This window comes from Clupea harengus, chromosome 15 (genome assembly GCF_900700415.2).
Source record: "Clupea harengus chromosome 15, Ch_v2.0.2, whole genome shotgun sequence".
In the NCBI taxonomy this organism is placed as follows: domain Eukaryota; kingdom Metazoa; phylum Chordata; class Actinopteri; order Clupeiformes; family Clupeidae; genus Clupea; species Clupea harengus.
The window spans coordinates 3296643-3319120 of record NC_045166.1 but is presented as its reverse complement, the minus strand read 5'-3'; the positions used below and the strand labels follow the sequence as shown (position 1 = coordinate 3319120).

Below are 22478 nucleotides of genomic sequence, written 5' to 3'. Positions count from 1 at the left end.
GCTCTCCCTGATGCATTCCATGAGGATGGATCCTTCCCATCTGAAGACTCCTAATTACCTAATTCACATGAGATCGCTTTGCTTTCGTTTCAATGCCGTTTTTAGTTGGAGAGCCAGCGAGTGGAGCACCACTCAGTGTTAGCAATTGGATTAGGATCCTCCTCTGAACATGATTACAGCCAACACTGGTGCACAAAAACCCTGTCCATCCATACAGCATGACCAAAGCCTGTGAAAGAGGATTAATCTTATGACAGTGGTAAAATCACAGGTCCAATACAAATCTCTAATTTTGTTAGTTCCTGCATTGAGATATGTCCAGACCACCCTTGAAGGGCAAAGTGAATTTGAAATAAGATTAGAGTGAGGAGACAGGAAGAACATACATGGTGTTTTCTGTGCCGCTAACGCATGCATGTTTTACAGATTGACATGCCAAACCAACACCATCCACTGCAGGGAAATGACTGCTGAACTGAGATTATAGAGATGGATTTCGGAAAGTCTTTGCTTAACACTCCTCTATGTAATTCAAAGATTCAAAGGTTTCGATTCAATATAAAGGTTTGTTTGCATTCACGTGTTAACTAGTTACTCTATGAAACGTTGGAAGGGCTTCTGAGCATGTTGATATCATAACATACCTGAGAAATGTCCACTAAGAAGTGTGTGTAATGTTTTGAAAAGCTACATTGTTTACATCCAACTAAGGAAGCAAGGGGTCTTTCAGCAGTTCCTGACAGAATAAGAAAATCATAAAATGGGATGGGACTGTTCCAGCTGGAGTATGACCAAGCACTATACAAACTTTGAACAGATGGGACAAATTCATTTTCATGTTGGGAAGATGAATTACAGCTCCTCAGACATGATAGGTTCACTTAGAAGCTGTTCAACAAATCCCAGGTATTGACCGGGTTTATTAAATGTTTCCTGCATTTCATATATTACAGCCACAACCCAGCAGTTAAATGGCCCTTTGCATAAGAATGAGTGAGCCAAGTTGTCTTATGCTTGATAGAGTCAATCTGGAGGACAACTGAATAATTTAAAGTTCTAACTCAGAACCATCTGGCAGTAAGAAAGCCTTCAGAAATATCCAGTCCTACAAATCATTGCAGCGAGGAAAGTTCTCAGTGAACCATTAAAATATCTCTAAAATTAGAGTAGATGGTAGGTATTCTGGAATTGTCGACAGGCTGGTGGTTTTGACAGAGCCACGGGAAGCCATACTTCTATTTCTGTTATGTTCTTTCTGAAGATGGTATTGAGGCTCAGGCATTCATATTTTTTCCCAATGTAATCAGACATAGAAAAGTCACTCTGCATCTGCAACATACCTTCTAATTGATCCCCATCTAATTAGCTTCCTACAAACTACTCATGGATAAAAAGACCCCTCTTAAAGCATACAGGACAGTATATGTGAGTTAATTGATCGCATTCGAAAATTGCGCAAAATAACAATTTTGATAAGAGCAGTTCTTATACCGACTCTCATACTTATCCTTGTTTAGTCTGCCAACAACAACGTCTGTGCGAAGTGGGCAGCAGCCGGCTCATCTCGTGCGCAACCACCCAACTCCCTCAAGTAACACGCCCAATTCTCAACATCAGTCGTTTGTCACAAGTCGGCTGCTACTGGCTAAGGGCAACGGTGGGCAGAACCACTGCCTCTGCAGCTCAAAAGCTTCCACTCGCTATCATAGCAAGCAAGCAATGTGACAAATGCACCAGCAAACGATATCCAGGACGGGACAACAGAGAGCGTCACCTACTCCAACTGACTGTACATCGTCCAGTCCATTTATGTAATTTCAATAGAAACGTATTTGGTGTACCTGCCTCTCCGAGTTACGCCATGTATAATTGAAAAGAGTTTGGTGGTGATTTCAAAATATTTTGAGAAAATTGGCGACGGAAGACTGTGACATAAATTTCTTTGCAGTGTATAAGACTACTACAATCCGAAAAGCTCCTCCTGGAAAGAGCGGTATGTGGAAGCGCGCTGACCTCAACCGAATGCCCACACGTCTCGAGCTTTTCTCCGGTGAAGGGGTTGCTGTGACCCGTAGAGGATGTTGAGCAGGTAAGCCCCACAAAGCACTTTGGTGGTCTGTAGTAAACAATGTTAAATATTTGTCCGTACCAGTCCGCTACTTTTTGTCAAAAGTATCCCAAGTAGGTAATTTGGAAATGTATACATTAGCTTATTTAGGCCTATGGTACTGGAGTAGTTTTTGTTTTGGAAGTGAGGCGGACTATCTACTACTCTTTACAAACTAAAGTCGTTGCCGTGGTACGGAGCCAGCTTGTGCCTGTACGCTACACTTGAAAGGGTTCCGCTTGTTATTGTTTTGTCCTTTGTAAAAATCAAAGACATTAATATCTATGACACAGCAAACTTAATAATTGGGCAGATATTGTGAAACATGTCATGAACCAACACTTGGCACACGGAGGCACATAGTTTCCCTGTTAAGCTCGGGGTAACGTTACCATGGCAAAGAACACAGCCCTTGTCTGAACAACTTTCAGTCGAATATTTCTTTCAAATCACTGCCCTCCTATGTTTTTACAAGCTGAAGCCGCTGGCTGGTCACTCGTTGGTGCTTGCAGGAAAAAAATATCGAATGATCACTGAGCTGCAATAGAGAACTGTTTTTGTAAGTTTGCTGAAGATAACTATTCCCTTTGTCTGGATTTAATAGTGCAGTGGTGTTCGTAAGGATGATACTGTCATGATATGCTCCCTCTGCAGTGAAGTGAAGGATTGTTTTCCTTGTGATGATCCATCTACTATAGAGATTCATAAGAGCTCTGTACAAACCAAAGCTGCCCAGCTGATATCTCATACAAACAAGTTTTGTGTATGGGTAGAAATTTGCACAGCAGTCCTATTCATTTTCAAATCAGATAATAACGCACAACATCAACAACCAAATGTAAGGAGGATTCTCTCTTTAGTGTGTGTGTATGAGCAGGTGCATTGCTTTATTGGCTGTGTGTGTTTGTGTGTGCATGCGTGCGTAAGTGTGTTATTTGGCTTGCCTCCCTCTTTCTCTATACTCACGCTTTCCTCATGATCATTTGCTTTCATTACTGTCTGCAGATGCTATTTGGAGTGTAGATCCAGCTGTCATCATTACTCTGCATTTACTATCTAATAGGGCTTTTGTAATTAGTGAGTGCCTAACCCCATTTATAATAGTCACTGCAAATTAAATAAATGAAGCACACAGATCAATGCTGAATTAATGATCAGAGGAGAATTTAGTCAGATTAGCATGCATCTACACATTGTACTCTGGTGTTGGACACTTAACACCAGAGAACGGACTTCCGGGAGACCCCGACATTTTTTCGCTCTCACCAACCAGTTTGGTATGCTAAACAGCGTCTGTTGTGTGCTATCTCAGCAGAGAGTTCCATCTCCAGCTGCCACAGGCTGGGCGGAAAACACTAAATAAGTAAACGCTAGAACTCATAAAGGGAGTCTCGCCATCACCCACCCCCTCACTCAGCACACAGCCTGGCAGGCAGAAGAGCAGACTGCTGTGCTGTATGAAGTTAGATATTAAACACCGTTCGTCAGGGCCGCCGTATTGCTTTACTCAGCCCAGTGGGCACAGCATGTGGCTGGAGTTGTTTGGTGGAAAGGCTTGTTGGTCTGGAATCAGCACAGGTACTTCTTTGACCTTTGGGGAGGCAAAATAAAACACAGACTGGCTGATGTGATGATTGGATGGCTGAAGAGCTGCCAAGGACTGTAAAACTCTCACAAAGAGTGAGAGTGTGAGAGAAGGACAGGCAAGAGGAGACAGCACACTGATAAGTTTTACAATGTGGTGAAGTAGCTGTGGGGACAGGTCAAATGCTTGTGCAGTGTGTTGCAAAAAAAAAAAAAACACTAGGCACTAGGCTTGGGCAGTATCTATTTTTTCATACTTTTATAACTGCCTGACATTTCACCAGGGTATGCAGTATATGAAGGTATTTGTGTAAAAAAGCTGAGCTGCTGGCGATATAAGTCATTGTAGCATGAATGACACTGTCTAGCCTACAATGCTTTGTGTCTAAGATGCAATTAGCCTACCTAGACAAGTTTTGGGTTTAAATACGTATGGCCCACAGAATAATGAATAGATAGGAAATAAGCACCCTTCTTCCATAGATTCAGCATAACTTGCTGGGGGACCCGATGAGACTGCCGCAGCGGATACCGTCACATCAGTGCAGATGATGTGAGGGTGGTGGCTACAGACTGGCAGTTGAATAAAATCATGTGGCTAATAAACTGCTTTTGTAGTTGGAAGAAGGCATCTCAGGATATTTCAACAGCACCACTCATCACCACCTTGAGTGTATGGGAAATGTAGTTAACCAATGTACTACTAATGAACTACATTAAATATTAGTCCTGTGTGCGAGGGGTAGTAGAAATAGGTGCATCTGTATTTTTGACAGTATTGAAAATCATACCTTTATATACCATAATACGTTGATACTGCCCAATGCTAGTCTTTCAAATTCATATTGTCTGTATTGTAACAAAGTTCTGTTTTTTTAATATGACATTTTGTTGTTTCTTTTTTTGCAAAAGAAACAGCATACTGTATAGTTATTGCATAGATATTGTCCATCGGAAGCACACACACACACACACACACACACACACACACACACACACACACACACACACACACACACACACACACACACACACACACACACACACACTCACCAGCCAGTAGATTTCACAGCATACAAGTGAATTGGAACACTGATTTTCAATTGAAATGTATATATTTTTAGAGTACTATTTGATAGGAATGTAATATATGAGATGTCAACTCTCTCCTGAAATTCTGCCTGTTCAAAAAGCATAGGAAGGAATGTAGTGCTCGCTTAACTTTGCTCTGAGGCAATGTGTGTATAGTACACCGCTAAATTAAGCTCCATGATCAATCTTGTTTGACACTGATCCTCCACTGTCATCGTATCACCCTACGTTTGGTGTAACAAGCAGTACTACATTTGTGCAGACATACTTAGGTAACAATAGAGGGGATTAATCGCTAGCTCAGGGGGCTAACATGTAAAGACATGGCAATTTTAGATGCTGCTGCAATATGTGGAAGAGAAATTTGTCAATCCTCTCAGCTGACACCCTATCTAAGCCATCTTCCTGTGGCTGGAGATATATGGCTAAGGTGACCGTGATCATTATTCACAGACTGTTCTGCCTCAGCCCGCCATTCTGGTTCACTCTGATCAAATGTGCCCTGTTATGCTTCTTCCTAATGATTTGAGAAGGTTAAACCTTACAACACTGAAAGGACAGCATGTTTTAATGTCCACAATTCGGTTTTGCGAAAGGTTGTTAATATTTGTGCTCAACAGCCAATCAAATTACACCCCTCCCTTCCATGCTCCTGCAGCACCTTGTTGATTGGCTGGGATTGTTTATGGCTCGGTCCGAGTTTTTTTTATCACAGATACTAAACTGACAGCTAGAGGACCGTGAGGAGCAATATGCTGAATTTGACCAAAAGTGCATGGGATTAGAGTCGTGGACCGTCCCTGTAAGGCTTTTCTTCTCAGGTCAGTGTGTAACACACACAAGTGAATTAGTATTATGGCTCTTGGTACTTCATGACCTCAATTGCTGTTGCATAGATGTCCTCATAGATGGGTGATTGCATAGTCCTCTGATTTTAAGACCTATTTAAAATGGCTGTATTGAAGGTTCAATATGCTATATTGAAGTGAGTATATTTTTAGAAAACCTAAATTAAATATGCAGCTTTATACAGTGGCACTACATGATTCTTTAAAGAGATGCATAATTGTATAGTGATATGTATTTCAAAATTGAACAGACAGCTTTAGGCTGTATGTTACTAACAATATTTCAATTAAATTAAATCAGTAATGTCAATGGCCTTGCTTTGGCTTGGATCAACTGGCAGATATTGGTGGGGTCTTGGGCGGTAGTTTTCAATTATTCTCTACTGCACACCCTGAGACAGTCACAGAAATCTGAATATGTTTTCAGAGCACATTTTATAGTACTAGCTACCTAAATGTGTAGAGAACTCGTGTTCTGGATTAGAATTGTTCCTTTATAGCAGGTAGATGTGGTTGGTAGATTAAGAATAAGAGTTTTTCCATGCATATTTCTCAAACCCAAGAGGTCAGTGGAACTCTGACAATCAATAAGAGAAATAGTACAATCGAAAAAAGATAGAGTAGAAACTAGAGATAGTGAAAACTAGAATAGAGCATCATACAGAATACAGCAAGGCATAACTTTATTTTAGCATTAAATATAACTAGCTTGAGAGTTTTAAGTTAAAATAACATGAAATTAAATTAAATATAAATAAATAAATCAGTGTATAAATAAATAAATCAAGTATGAAAATCTAGTCAAGGGACTTTTAAAGAGGGTGAGTCAAGTTGTTTTTTTCTCTTTTAAAAACTGAATTTGTTAACATTTGTGAGAAATTAAATGATGTGTGTTAAATTATGTGTGTTTGACGTTGCTCTCATTTGCTGTTGCATACATTGATAATACATGCTTGAAAATGAAGAGCCCGGTTGATATTAAGTGCAAGCATACCAACCACCACAGAAATGTTATGTGTTAAGATTAAAACGTATTACAAATGGGTAGAGGGCTTTTGCATCTTCCAGCATTACATTTACTCAGTCTGAGTAACAACACATTTTCCAAGTTGAAGATACAAATAACATTTTGTGAAACTAGCTTTATACTTTCAGAATTCATTTTAATATGTTATTTTAACATAAAAGAAGTACATGGGGCCTCTTTAATTTCCATTTAATATTATAGCAAGTATATTAAGGAAACATTTATATTGAGAAACACCCATCCAAAATCCCACCTGTATCTACAGATAAATACCCTGCTTACTTGTTTTTCCAAAATATTCCATGTTTGTTGGCTACACAACATAACTGCAGGTTGGCTACTTATCAAACAGTTGCAAGGAGATACAAAATCATTTTAAGGGCAATTACACTTAGGCTTGAAACCTTTTTGCTGATTATAAAGTCAGACGATACACTTTTTAATTAACTTCACAACATAACTAATTATGGTTATTCAGCCAACTGCATAACAGTAAACAATATTTGGTACATACAACAAATTGGGGGATTTAAAATGCTGTAGCACACCTAAGCCTATATAATTGAAAAGGGATAGAATCATAAATCCATCAGCTGGTTACCAGCTTAGCTACTTCTGTCATTTTGTTGTTTAGTATTTCGTACCCCTGGAAACAGAGAGGCCATATGCCAGGCAGGCACAGTGCTGTCACAAAAAGGTTCCACTGTTTTTTCAATAGAGAGCATGAAGTATACTAACTAAGTATACACTAACTATACAACTTTTACTCTGCCTACTCTGTCAGCCCAGTCCATGTCTTAAAGTCAAGTTTCAAAGGAAAGTCAACCTAAAATGATGTTTGCCATCAACGGTGCAAGCTGATATGGTAGCCTTTTCACAAATCTATTTGGCAGTACATAAACAATGTCTTTGTCCTCAATGAATACATATACACATTCTTCTTGCTCCGGTTTCAATTCTTTGATGTTTGCTAGCATTGCTACAACTGATTGTATCGCTGCGTCTAGCTCTAGCACTGCCATCATTGTTGTAACTACAGTTCAAACCAACATCGTCGCACTTAGCCACCCCCACCGGTTGCTGCTGGGAGGCCAACTCAGAGTTGCCCAGCGATCCATCTTGTGAACAGAGTTTCTGGACTGGAATCACAGCGAAAACTGATCTGTGAGCAGTTGGTGGCCGGAGACAGGCTACAGGATTACAGCTGTTGAAATAAAAGAAAGAGGGAGAGAAGAGAAGTTGGTAGTGTTCTAGATGCTTCTTTTGTTTAACCAAAAAAATGAATTGCACGTACAGTTGTTAGAGTTGAGTTGTCTATTGGTTCTGTTCTTGAAAATGAGACCTATTTTTGATGCATATGGTGGGGATGCCGCCTTAAGTCCGATTCCTCTAATACGTTTACAACTCTGTTCAGCTAGGGCTGTAAACTCTGTGGTAGTTTAATCACAGATCATTTATATCAATTGATTTCATACCAAAGAAAATGTGTTTGCTTTAAAAACAGCAAATGCCATATACTTGTCTAACTGCACAGGGCACCAGAGGTAGGTACATTGGTATTCTGTGAACAAGTGAAAAGATTTGGTGTTAGTATTTTTTAATTCCTTTTCCATCTTTGTACTTGAGAATAATGTACTTGTCTAATATCAACTCTTTTGATATCCTATTTAAAGGGTTACTTACTTGCTTTGCACATGTATCTCCCTTAATGTAGAGCTGAGTGTTTATATTATTTTGGGGTTGTTTCATTACAGCAGGTAATGGCGTCCCCACCATCGCCCTGTCATGCACTTCCACCCCATGATTGGAAATCAGTGGCTAAAAATCAAAGCCAATCTGCTGGCTCCCCTACGCTGAGCACAGTGCTCTGGGCTATGTGTGGTTATCTCCGTGTTGACAGAACCAGCAGGACGAGCAGCAGTGTGTTGTCCACTCGGACTGACTGCAGACTGACTGACTCCTCTTCCCTGAGGAGGAGAGGTGGGCTCAGAGATATGTCTCAGTTACATTAAACCCTTTTCTTCTTCCATTCACCTCTTTTCTCCTCCTTTCATTTCCCCCTCATAAGTATGCATTAGCTAAGTTACTGCCAAAGCACAGCAATTAGGAAAATAAATGTTGATTAACTTGGACCTCAATCCAATAATCTCAAAGGCAAAAAATCCTTCTGAAACAAGGCTGATTTACTTAAGTCTGGTTAGACTGGCCTCACAGTGACTGCAGGGATTTGCAGAGAGGAGAGGATTATTTCCAGTGATGTACCTTTCCCTCCTACCCTGCACAGATAGAGACGGGTGGGAAGGTTAGTATGTATTTGTACAAATATTTGTTTGTAAGCAATCCCATACTCTAGAACTATTGAAGTATATTAGGAGAATGTGTTTAGTATAAATACTATATATACTGCAGTTTGTTTATATATTTTTGTGTGTGAGTTGGCACAGGCCTTTCTATACATGTCATAGTTTTTTAAGAACATTATCCCATTTATGAGATCAGCCTCAGTCTCTCTATGGTGCTTGTCTGAACATGCCCAGTAAGTCAGCTGAGATCTGGTGCTGTGTTGGGGGGACCCAAAAACCCATTCAATGTGAATCTCAGGGAGACATACTGTATGTCCTTGGTCTTACACAGGCATGGCATATGTGATGGTGAACGTGCCTGCAATTTTGAGGGCATTTTCTCCGCTGTCAATTAACAGGGTTTATAGGAGGTGCCATGAATGTTACCATGGTAACCTGCGTCTTTGGCAGTGGTTTGCACTCCCTGCAGGCAAGTGGAGTGCAGCAAGTTTTCCTGTTACACTGTAGCTACCATTTTAAAGATTCACAAGCCTTAGTGCCCAGGGATAGAAACAATAAGCATGAAATACTTAGCCTAGCTGGCAGAGTGAAATGTGTGAATGTCTGTGTGTGTGTTTATGTGCATGCAGACCTAGATTCTTGCCCTGGACTGATTCTGAAGCTTAATGCTGAGGCTATTTTGGTTCAGAACTAAAGCTGAGTGCTGAGCAGATGTTAGCGGAGGAAAAAATGTATGTTTTCCTCATAGCAATGGAGGGATGTGTTTACATTCTATCTTGACTTCAGGCACACAGCCTCAGTTTTGAATCTCAACTAATTAAATAATTCAGTAGCGTTATTCAGTAGCGTTATTCAGTAACATTATTCAGTTGTGTTACGATGATAGATCTGGACAAATATCTTCCAAGCTGAATATCATTCTAGCCAGAGCCATTTGAATGATTCCTTGTCATAATTGGGGTTTCTGGTGCAAGGACTGTTTTGGCGAGCTGGCAGCACCGTGCAGAGTTCAGGGTAATTGAGTTTACTCCTGCCCGTATTCCCAGCGTGGCCCCGTGAACCGCCAGGCACCCTAGTGGCGGCCTGTTGTCCATCTGGCTGACTCCGCTGCTGTTGGCCGGAGGAGGTCAGCCCGACATGGCCGACTTCATCTGCTGCGCTCCATCCAGCCTGCTCTCTTGCTCCCGTGCTCTAACCCTCTCCCCTCTCCTTGCTTGCCTCAGCAGATGCTGTTTACTTTGCTCCGGCCAGAGCTGCTGGTTTGAGAGTCACTCTGTTCAGCTGGGGCTGTAAAGCGACGCTGATGAGGAGTAATATGAGCCTCAGATAAACACCCCCCTCCACCCCCATCACACCATCTCCTTCCCCTGACCAGCCTTGCATCTCTCCTGCCTCAGATAGGGATAAACACCCCCCCCCCCCCCCCCCCCCCCATCCACCCCCCATCACACCATCTCCTTCCCCTGACCCGCCCTGCATCTCTCCTGCCTCAGATAGGGATAAACACCCACCCCTCCACTCCCCATCACACCATCTCCTTCCCCTGACCCGCCCTGCATCTCTCCTGCCTCAGATAGGGATAAACACCCACCCCTCCACTCCCCATCACACCATCTCCTTCCCCTGACCAGCCCTGCATCTCTCCTCCCTGATGTGAGTTATAGTTTACATTACGAGAGAGCACTTAGTTGCCACTCGCGCTTTGTTTTCAAGTATTCTTTTCACTTGCAGCATATCGATCACTGTTGCAGAGTGTTAATGATGAGTCATACTATTAAATGTGATGACCCACACTGTATTCAATTACCTCCTTTTCTGATGGAGCTGGCCCCTTGTAGTTAAGGTTTAAGCAGATGCGTTTACCAAGAAAGAACACAGTGCACAACGCAATTACTTAGCCCTCTCCCTTTTATGAGCAAAGAAGAAAAAATACCCAACTGTCAAAGACCTGCTCATGTTTATAGTTCTCATTTTGATCACTTTCTCACAGTAAAAGAGATGAATGTTTTCCTGAAACTGCTGAAGTAAAATAGTGATGTGAAACTGGCAGGGTAATCATTTACCGGAACTTTCTTTTCTGTGGAAAGTTTGCAGGGAGAGATGCATGGCTCTGAGCCTGCTGGTCATACTAAAGATTTTACTCTCATTAATAATGGAGGCTTGATGAGGCTGCTGAGACAGTGTTGGGTAATTACCTTGCTGAGCTCTGCCGAAAGACTGGGCCTGTCATCCTGTCAACAGCCAAGGAGTGTTTTACAGTCATGGCAGCAAGATAGTGTCTGGATAACTGTTTCATCATCTTCTATATTATGCATTCTTTGATCTCCATTTTGCCGCAGTAGCCACTGTGAATGTTGACCAGCAGGAATGGGAGGAGAAAAGTCATGGAACCATGAGACATTTTAGCTGTGGTGATTGTGGTTGTGGAAGTACTCAAAATGGGGAGATGAGGGTTCGTTCTTATTCCTAATGCCAGAGCTGATCAGGTCCATAACAAACACAGAGTGGTCCACACACATGAGATGGGTCTTTACTGCAAACTGCATTTCTCCTTTTAAGGCTGCTCTCTGTATACACAGATTATGGTGTACAGCGGTGGTGGCATGTGTGCACATTCATACATTACTGCACTTGTATTGCGTAACCACATTCATGTTTCAGGACCTAGCTATATCACTGCTGGCCTCAACCTGTCTCTGATTACAGAGATTATTTGCGATAAGCCTGCCATCTTACATCACAAAAATACTTGATTCATGTTTACCTGCATCTTGCAATGGACTAGTGTCGGCTGTGTGGCACATCCACCACCCCTCCCAATATGCAGATGTGAAGAGACAGGCCCAGTGCTGCTTCTGTATTCGGCTCTGCTTTTAATAGCCTTAGGAGATGTAATAAGGGAGGTGTCAGAGGCCATAAAGGGTGAGAAACTGGAAAAGTTTCTGCCGTCGAAATAGGAAAATCCCATTAATATAAAATTCTGCAACAGCGAGCCACGGATTTAACAGCATTTCCTTTTGTGATCAATTATCCAACAGTGTCACAGTCACTCTGGCTGGCATGTCTGCCAACTTGCATCAGAGCCTGGTCTATACGAGACGGCAATTAATCTGACCTGTCTGATATCCTCTACCTATCACAGCTGTTCACAACGTGCTGTGGACGAACATGCTGCTAAGGAGAGCATTTGCATTGAGCCCATCACTCTGTTGCGAATCAGCGCATAATGCAAGCGCAGAGGAAGATTACGTGCCCAGCCTGAGCTCAGGACCAGAAAAAGAGGGCTTTGAAGTTTCTGACTCGAGGACTTCTGAGAGCCCAGTCTCAGTCCCCAGCTAGTCAGCAGATTGTCAGTTTATAGGAGCGCTCTTGCACAGTGGTATGCCATGCCACCCTCATCCTAACGGCGTGAGGAAGTTAAGTAGGAATAAAATCTGTCATTTCATTGAGCACATGCAATTGAAAGGAGTATTTTTATTTGCCACTCTGAACATATCTGAAAAGGAACTTGTGTCTCCTAAATGTTTAGCCTGCCCGATGTATAATTCCTGAAATGAAGTAAACCCAAGGAGTGCTGATAAAAATGTCACGCTTCGCCATGCTCCCTGTCGCTTTGGATTAAACCACCAGCTAAACGACTTAGAAAAAAGTTTGGTGTTTTAAAACTGAAATCTGTTAGGATTTCATGTCCTTGTCCTTTAACACCAGAAAAAAATAATTGAAAATCACATCGAAATACTTAAGACGTCATGAAAGACGAGTCTCTCAGTTAGCCTCTGAAAGTACCCGCCCACACACACACACACACACACACACACACACACACACACACACACACTCTATTGTATAATTCTTTATTGAATTTATTAATTTATGTCACATCTGCTGAGATGGATTTTGTCTGAGGTCAGCACAGTCCTGGCTGTAGTGCTGAATCAGATTACAGGCTCCTTCAGCAACCCCAGATCATCTGCCCTTTCTTTTTGCTGTGTCAAAGCCCAACAAGTGTTTGACATGGTGAGAGAGCTTAGTTTGAGCTTAAACTGTGGTCACATACATTAGAAAATGTTTTTATCTATTATTAACTATTAAGATCACATATTGACTCTTGAGTTTGCACGAAGGCTGGACGATTAATCAGATTTCAATAAAATATATGACTATGGCTTCCAATGGTTATGAAAACAACATACTCGAGATAAATACGATTGTGCTCACGTTTTGGTTTCTGCTCCCCTCTTGTGCTCTGTTACAGCGGTGCACTTTCGCCCCTCCCTAAAAGCACAAAGTCAGTAGCTAGGCTGTAGGTGTTTAGTTCAGTTTGAGCCAAGATGACAGAAAGAGAGCCTTTGAATTATTAGTGCCACAACACGACAGGGATGAGTTATATTTACCACGTGTTGTCCTGACACAAGCACTTCAACAGCTCAGTTTGGGTTGATGCAAAAACAGTGGACTTTCCAGTGTCACCTTCACGTCACATCCCCATACCGAAACAACCTACACCAGCGACTGTGTTTGACGTGGCAGTGCACTATTAATCAGTGCAGGCCAATGTAGAGTATGAAAAAAACCTCACTGCATAGTATTCAGTACACGATGAATAGCGGGCTCATGTCCATGTGCACAATCACACCACTTCTGAAAAAACTCCTTGGGGAAACACTGGATGAGTAATGTTAAATAATCATGATGTCAGTATTGACCAAAATAATTGTGATTTTGATTTTCCCCGTAAGCAGCCCTAACATGGAGCACATGTTGCCTGCATATGTCACTAGACAGTCTTTGTCTTCAATGTGTTCCAAACATGTGTGGCATTGTGTATGTATCTTACAGTGCATTCAGATTAGATAATAACATGCAATTATCACAATATAGGCTCTATAATTATGTGAGAAGCATGTTTATGAACCAGGCTGCATTTTGCTAAATCATTGAGTTCTAGCCATATGGCCTTGGGCTCCGGTCTATTTGTATCACAGACACACAGGTGCAAACATCCATGACTCAGGTTAAGAAACTAACAGTGCGCCCGCCATTTTCACATTCACTGCTTACACACAGCCATTATATCCTGTGTGCAATCACACACACACACACACACACACACACACACACACACACACACACACACACACACACACACACACACATAGACAGACACACACACACACACACACACATAGACACACACACACACACCCCAGCATCACTTGAGTGTGTGGGAACAGTTCTGCTAAGCCCCATCCTTTGGGATGCAACCTAAATGTTCTCACACTCTTTGAGCTGTAGGCTCAGCCACACAGGAGGATGCTTTTTCTGGCACCTCTGACATTGTCAAGGTAGGGAAAAGGCTTTACCTGCTTCGGTTTGTATCAAGGGCTCAACCACTGAAAAATGTTTGGATAAGATATATCTTCAAATGTGATTGTCTAAAGGTGCAGTGTGTAGGGTTTAGGGGGATCTATTAGCAGAAATGGAATATAGTATTCATTATTATGTTTTTATTAGTGTATAATCATCTGTAATTACAAACAGTTGTGTTTCCATTACCTTAGAATGAGCCCTCCCTAGGAGATACATAGGAGTGGGTCGTCTTCTATGGAGGCTCACATGTTGCACCGCCATGTTTCTACAGTAGCCCAGAGATGACAGCTCTGGCTCTAGAGCGAGCCTTTTGCGTTTTTACGTTGAAGTGGCAACTTGAATTTGGTGGCGCCAGTTGGAAGCCGAAGAGGAAGAAAGAAGAAGAATCAGTGGTTGCTAGTGCTGGCTAACCATTTTGTGTTGTGAGAATTATTGAGGACCTACATTTTGACAAATGGAGGATCCTACTTATTATTTAGCACCAGAAAAAGCAAGGGAGTGTGAATCGTCGTGTGTCAAAGAAGCGAATACATCAAGCAAAACATAATCAGGACAGGCGATGGCAGAAAACAAGGACAAACCTTTCCAAGAGGTACAAAGGTTTGACACCGAAGTTGCCTGTTTTCTGCTGGACAGGTCATTTAGCCTACCAATCTAATCTAATGTAATCTGCCATTTTTTATTTGCTACTATGTCAATGTTGAAAAATATCTAATTGCTATCAGGATTGTAATTTTAATTTAACGTGCCAAACCTAGAATTTATCTTTGCTATTTGAACCCAAAAGACCTAGGGATGTTACTGAGCTTAGCCCACAGCTGCTGGAAATTATTGCCAATGATAAATAAAAAAGCTTTTGACCTCATGTCAGCCAACAACTAACATAGCCAAACTTCACAATTTACAGTCCATGGAAGCTATAAATAACTAAATACAATTTCTAAATATCTCTCTAAACTAACCTCATCACTTGATATATTATGGCTACTCGATGTGGGCCTAGACGATAATATAATTTTGGAAGCAGCTACTGGCACCTGACAGACACCATACATCCTCCTACACGCTTGGAAAGGAAGGGGTGAGGGAGGGGTATTCAGCTGGTTGCAATTTGCAACCTCACCGCTAGATGCCACTAAATCCCACACACTGCACCTTTAATCTATTTGATTTGTGATGCTATTCTTTCTTTCCACGAGACTGTGGATGCTGATGAGGGTGTCCTCTGGTGGGCCTGAGTCTGTAAGTGGGCCAGGAATCCGTCTTCCACTCGGGCCCTACCTGCAATGTGTACAATCTCAGAGGTCTCAATTAGTGGTGAAGGAGACATTGCGGGACCAGGGGATTTTTCGTCCTCAAAGCTGCAATGTAGTCTTTTTTCCCTGTTTACTGCAGACAATGTTGCCTCAGATACTGAAATATGTGACAAGGGTATTTATGTAGCACTGGTTTTTTTTTCGCAAGATGATGGATGACATCTTGATTGTTTTGAGGACGCATTTAACAATATATTCCAAACCATGAGAAACGATAAGAATTATTGATTGTGTTTGAGCATGCATGTGTGTGTATCTGTATGTGCGCTTAGAGATGTGTGTGTGTGTGTGTGTGTGTGTGTGTGTGTGTGTGTGTGTGTGTGTGTGTGTGTGTGTGTGAGAGAGAGAGTCTGTGTGCATGCTCCATCACTGTAAGCATATTATTTATCCCTCCCTGTCTTGACTCTCTAAGATAAAATCAGACACAGCAGCGGCTTTTCTAATAACAGTTTGTGTTGAACCCAGTAGACAGTGACCCGAGGGTCAGCAAATACATTTACAGGTCACCGGCGTCCTCCGTCTTTTCAGACGCCTCCTCTACACTCCAGACGGCCGTGCATCTCCTGATTAGGCACTTTGCCTTTTCCGCACGTCCAGCGGAGATGAGCTGTGGGGATGTGGGGTCAGAGGTCCCTGGCAGAGAGCTGGGGGAGAAGGGCATGTCAGAAGGTCATCTGCCTTAGATCCATAGATTCCTCCATTACATCCATAACAGCGGTCTGCTCACCAGCACAAGTGCTGCGGTAGCTGCGCCCCTCCTTTGCCACGACACCGGCAGTGAGTGCAATTGACCACAATCCCCTTGAGGCACGTCCTGCACTCCCCAGCACGGTATAGCAGGGATCTATCACATGACTCGTGCAGACTATTTGCTCATAGACAGAGAATGTAGACAGCCGCAGAGGACTTTGAATAGCATTGAATACTCCAGGGATGATTGGAGCTTCATGCCATAGAAATGTTCTAGATATATATCACTGATGTATTCAAAAGAGTGACAAATAAATGCCAGACACTGCAGATGAGCGAGTTGCCCATTGAATAAGTACTTATTAGTACCTAATATGATATTCAAGTGCAATCACCTAATTAGTGCAGATGAGAATACAACACTCCAAGGTTGTTTATATAATTTGTTTGTTTGCTTGTTGTGGAGGGAGCGGTTAGACCGTGAACTCAAAAGCCCTCCACATCAGCGGAGACTCTCTCGCCTGTTCTGTCTGGGTCCGGTGAGCGACGCCTTCCTGTGCGTGATGAATACAGCTGTTGCAACAGTCTGTCCCTGAGGTACGGTGATTTTCTGGCTGACTGATTGTCCTCGTGTTCAAAGCAGCACACACCTCCTCGCACCACTTAATGAACACACCTGTGACATCATTAGCATTCTCCAGTGCAGTGCTCGACACACTTTCACTAATAGCATTGTTCCATTACTGGAACTTTCATATATAGGGTGTTTCTTTACTAAACAATTGTATTTAATGAATGACTAATATGAGTTGTGTTGTGTGAGTGTGTTTTTTATCTAATATTTTAAATGTTTAATGTGTGCATCATGGTTGTGTTCACATGATGACGTTGCAAGCTAGGACTGCATGATCCCAAGCTATTTTCTGGATGTGATTGACCTCAGTGATTGCAGGTAAATAAGACCCTATTACAAAACTAGACAGAACTGGGTTTTTGGCAGGAACTATCAATGGAAATGTTCCCAAATTGGCACCTAGGGGTTGTTTGCTAAACAGAAACTGTCAGATCATATTGTTTATATGATTTTAAGTAACATTTTGTGGCGGTAATTGGTGTCACTGTACAACCGTAATCAAATTCCACATATTGATTTTGAAATATAGGCCACTTTTTGTGTGTGGTCCTAAGTTGCAGCAGGCCTGTGTGATTATCCACAGAAGTAGTTATTTTGTGGTGCTGTCCATGGTACTGATTCTGACACAAACACATAGAGGTTTGTCAGCCATTTCTTGCCAAGTTATAGCCTGCCGAAAAGCTTCTGCTGAGAGAAAAACTTTCTGACTGCTTGCATTTTCTACAGTATGCTTTGATCGTCTCACCTGCGTTTTGTAGTTGACAGCGCCTGCGGTAATAATAGAGCTGTGTCTGGAATGTAATTTCCCCGTAATCACACGGAGATGTGTGTCATCTTACCCATATCAGGTGCTTCTCAGCCCCATGTTTTACCAGCCAGCTGCTTGGAGCCCATTAGTGGCAGCAGTCGTCTGTGCAAATAGATCTGTTTGTTTCGCAGGAGCGTTGTATGGGTGGAAACGCCACCTCAGACTATTTGTTCAGTGGAATTAAATTCGTAAGAGATTCGTGCCACAGTGGTCCGAATGGATTTGCCTCTGTGATTTTGTGTGAAAGGTGGCAGCCACAGCTAAGGCGTCCTCCTTAACAGGAGATTATTGATAACAAGCCCGGAGATGCAGTGTGTGCCCTCTGTGAGCCAGAGGATGTCACATGTTGCAGAAGATTGATGAAGGCCATGTTGTCAGGGCAAACACATTTTCACTGCCAGGCCCATGGAGCCATGGCCAAGGTAAAGCTCTGCCAGTATTGAATACTAAGCCATATGGACAATGGGTCCGAATGAAACAGGGAGACAAAATATGGCCTTGTGTAGTGGCTTGAGAGAATTTTTTTATCCCGTTGGTTTCTGAAAGTATAAAGTTGTCTTTGCCTCTTGGCCATGAGGGAATAAATGCTTATCGTGAATACGTTTATAAAGCAGACTTTTATTTGAGTACTCTGATCACACAAATGCATTTTAACACTCAGTTATAAATAAACCAGTGGCAGGAGTTGCTATGATTAGATGAGTGTCCATAAAGCTGTAATAACTTTACTATAAAAGGGCAGACATTTTATGAAGCCAACTCCACTCTATATTCTATTCAAGGTTGTGAGCTTGGTCTGGAGAGACAGACCAAATCTTATTAAAAGAGAGAAGCACGGCGCAATAACATTATATGTCAGTGGCCTCCAGTTGTTGACACTTGCTGTTTGTAGTCATTCATAAAGTCTTATTGGAATGGGACACTATCTTTATTTTGAGATTACAGTCTGACAGGCACAAGCTCTGGTTGACATCTGACAAGAGCCGAGGTATTGTGAGCGGCTGGAGTTTCCTGTGGTTCCTCCAACAGGATTTCCATCTCAGTAATATTTCATCACATTAAATAAAGACAACTAAACATGTACAGCTACATGCATCCACTCACTCTCTCGCCCCCAATACTCTTATTCCCTGCTCTCTCCCTCTCTACTGCCTCTGCTTATTCTGCCAATCCCTGGATGTCATGTTCCATAGGAGCTGTGCTAGCTTTGGATTCCTTTGGATTGTTATGTTTGGCTGGATCTAGTAGTTTGATTTACTCTCGGCTCCAGCTGATGCACTCTTCATTATTTGTCAACACTGCAAACCCATTACTTATTAATGGTGTGCTTCATGCTTTATTTATCTTGCTGTCAAAACACTTCAGTAGGGACTTGGGGAAAGTTCCTGTATTTTCCTTCAGAACAATACCATGGCAAGAGCCTTCAAGCTGAATTATTAGCCAACATTCTCCAGGATTCACAAAAAAACAACAAAATGTTTCCTTCCAACGGGAGACACATGCAAGCCTATGCTTGCATGACATTGCCTTGACACTATTGACCTATGTACACAGAGAATGATATGAGTGAGAATGAGTTTTATTCCCCAAAAGCCAGGCTTTGTTTGACAGGCTACATAAGTAAAGGTGTACTTTATGCCTTGGGCGCTCTTGGAGGAGATCGTCTGCGGCACCACCAAAACCATCTTAGCCTTGTCAATCAGGTATGTCTCTCCCTCCCATTATTGACTGCAGCAGTGGCAGTACTGGAGCCCAGATCACCTAAGGCGAGCCAGAGCACAGGCTCCACACTTCCACACAGGTGTGGATCAGGATGCTGCTCTACCAGCTCTGCCTGCTTATTTTTGGCCCAGTCCCTCTGGTACTCCCTCACCAGTCCCCCCTTCAGCGTGGCTGTCAGGTTGGAGAACGTCACCCTCTCTCCCAGCACGAGGCCCTGTCAGGTCTCAGAGAGAAGCGGAGAGAAAGAGAGGTGGGAGAGCTCTGCTTCAGCCGGGCCACGCTGCTGCACGAGTGGAAATGCCCCCTCGCCTCCACATCTGCTGTCGTTTCTGGCCTGGCCGCAGCCAAGCTAAACAAGCGTGAGCCTGAGCCTGAGTCTGAGGCTGCTCTCTCTCTGGCAGCCTCTCCGCTGGCGCCCACCTCCAGCAGATTCCGCCCATGGCTTCATCTGCTCCCAGAGTCTGTCTACTGCTTTTTGCAAAAATAGAAAGCGGAGTTGGCGGCCTGAAAATGCACACGTTCAGAGGAATACGTCCAAAAATAATACAGAAAAAACAAAGTCTGCTGCAATGTTAGAAGTGATTTTCGTTAGATGAGCGAGCCTACAGTGTCCATTATCCTCAAATCCAGTGTTTGTTTTCTTTGGTTTGGCTTAGTATGAAACAAGTTTGTATTGCATCAGTAAAAGTAACTAGGCTGTCAAATTATTACTTACAGACATTTTTCTTAATGTTATCTTATTAAGGCTGGAGATTTGTTTTACTGGATAAAACCGTGTATGTTCTTGTTCAGATCAATGAACACACTTTTGAAGCTTTTCTTTTTCAACTGACCAATGTCCTGTACCAACCCAGCTGTAAAAACAGCAAAGCCCCAGAGGAACTGTAATATATGAAGGTGGCTGTTTTTTATGTGGGAGAAAATGAGCTGGTGCCAAAATCAGAGAGTTTTGCAAAGTTCTGAAGATAAGTTAGTGTTTGCCATTTTTTTCAAAGCTAATGTCTGTTTATTGGTTATGAAGCAAACACCATCTGCTCTTGATTGGAAAGATGCCCGCATACATCTAGAATAGTAGCACATATTAAAAGTCCTGTCCTGTCAATACAGCTAAAGTATGGTTTCCACAAGCATGAAATTCCAACCTGCTATTTAGAGATAGGTCAGTGAAAGCATGTGATTTGGATTTCAAATGACAGAGTAGAGAGGCCCCATGTGCTGTGTGATGTTTTTACTGCCATGAAACTAACATCAAAGAAAGTCTTGAGTACATTTTTTTTATATTCAGCAACACTCCAGTATGACTTCGTACATATACCTGATGGATACGTGGAGAGGTCTTTTATGTTCATATTTATAAACAGTGGTGCATCTACACCTCTCCTAGCAACCGAGGCACTTTACTCTACTTCATACACGGTGCATTATGGGATGAAGAAATTAATACAAATGAAGCGTAAATAATTGATAGCAAAAGTTCCTCTCGCAGTGTCAAATTTTAAATGATATTTGTTCACAACAACAGCAGCTGCTGAGTCTGATTTCCATATGCTAGTTTGCCTAGCACCTGTGGTCCTGGGTTTAGTTTGGTTTTGCAACAAATTGGCACCAGTCTGACAAGTAAATATTATGTTCAGTGAAGAAGCAACCAGTCCATTGATCTGTGATGATTCACTCCGGTGTTTGCCTCTGTGGTGGGGGGTGTTGATTTGTTGAATGATTCTTTCCACTTGAAGCCGTAGTGAGGCGGCGTTTATTGGACTCTGCATCAGGAGAATCACAAAGGACCAGCTCATAATAAAGCTGAATGGTTATGAATGCCTAATGATGAAACAGAGAGAGAGAGAAAGAGAGAGAGAGAGAGATTGAGAGAGAGAGAGGGAGAGAGAGGGAGAGAGAGAGGGAGAGAGAGAGAGAGAGAGAGAGAGAGAGAGAGAGAGAGAGGGAGGGAGGCATAGCCTTCAGATAGGATGGTTATAGTTGAACGGCACCCACAGTCTGCCACAGAGGCTGGATAATTACCTTGGCACACAAAAAAATCTGTCTTATCTCTAATGAACACTTGCCCGTGGTCTAAAAGGCTTCACATTTGTTTGAGAGGAATATACAAACACACACACACACACACACTTCCTCAAAGGGTTGATGTGGGTGTGCCCTTAGTGATGCTTCAGTATTTCTTTATCTCTGCTGGGATTTCAGGTGTATATATCTGTTTCTGTTTTGGTCAAGGTGCTGCAGACTGAACATTTGTGCATGTTAAGCCAGAAGTGTACAGCAGGGCCTCAACATGAAAGCCTCTAGACACTGGGACAGCTGGTGTAACGCATGTGTGAATGAAATGTGCTGTATATGCAGTCAGTATTGGTGGGCGGCGTTAGCATTAGCGTCCTTGCGTCTCTATTACGTCTCAGTCCTGTGTGAGCTGCTGCTGAGGTGAGGCAGTGTTAGACTTGATCAGTGGGATCACAGCGATCGTCTCTGCTTGTGTGTAATTATCACAGTGGCACTGAGAGCTCGCTGGAAGCTTTTATCAGTCACATCTCACACACACATTGATCCCGTCCCCCTTTTAGCTGGAGTCTGCTGCTGACGCGATCTGTGTCTTCATTTATCTATTCTTTGAATCTATAGGGAAATCAAACAGCTTAAACCAGGTCTTGAGAGAAGGCTATTAAAATGCTTGTCTTCCTAAGCCTTTTGAAGCTTCTTTTTTTTTTTTTTTTAAATAACGATTTTGTAGTATAGGTTCAAAAACCGATCCAAACAGTGGGTGGTGCAGAGATAGGGAAATAGGAGTAGGGATTTGTATGGCAGACAGGCATACTGACTGCTGCGCATTTAATTACATGTTGCAAACTTTTGCAATCGACAGAATGCACACAAACTGCTCATCCATCCATGCAAGCAAGCGACCAACAAACACACACAAGTGTATTTGCATAATTATGTTATGATTGGCTACATGTTTGACAATTTT

General features: G+C 42.4%; 1 protein-coding gene across 1 annotated transcript in view; it reads left to right on the top strand.

Moving 5' to 3' along the window:
- The first annotated feature begins 1638 nt into the window (after positions 1-1638).
- LOC105894839 (heparan sulfate glucosamine 3-O-sulfotransferase 5) overlaps positions 1639-22478 on the top strand; it is a 50281-nt gene continuing 29441 nt past the window's right edge. The window contains exons 1-2 of the mRNA XM_012821390.3: positions 1639-1811; positions 1949-2089. The gene's annotated coding sequence lies outside the window, so the exon portion shown is untranslated. The remainder of the gene's footprint in view (positions 1812-1948; positions 2090-22478) is intronic.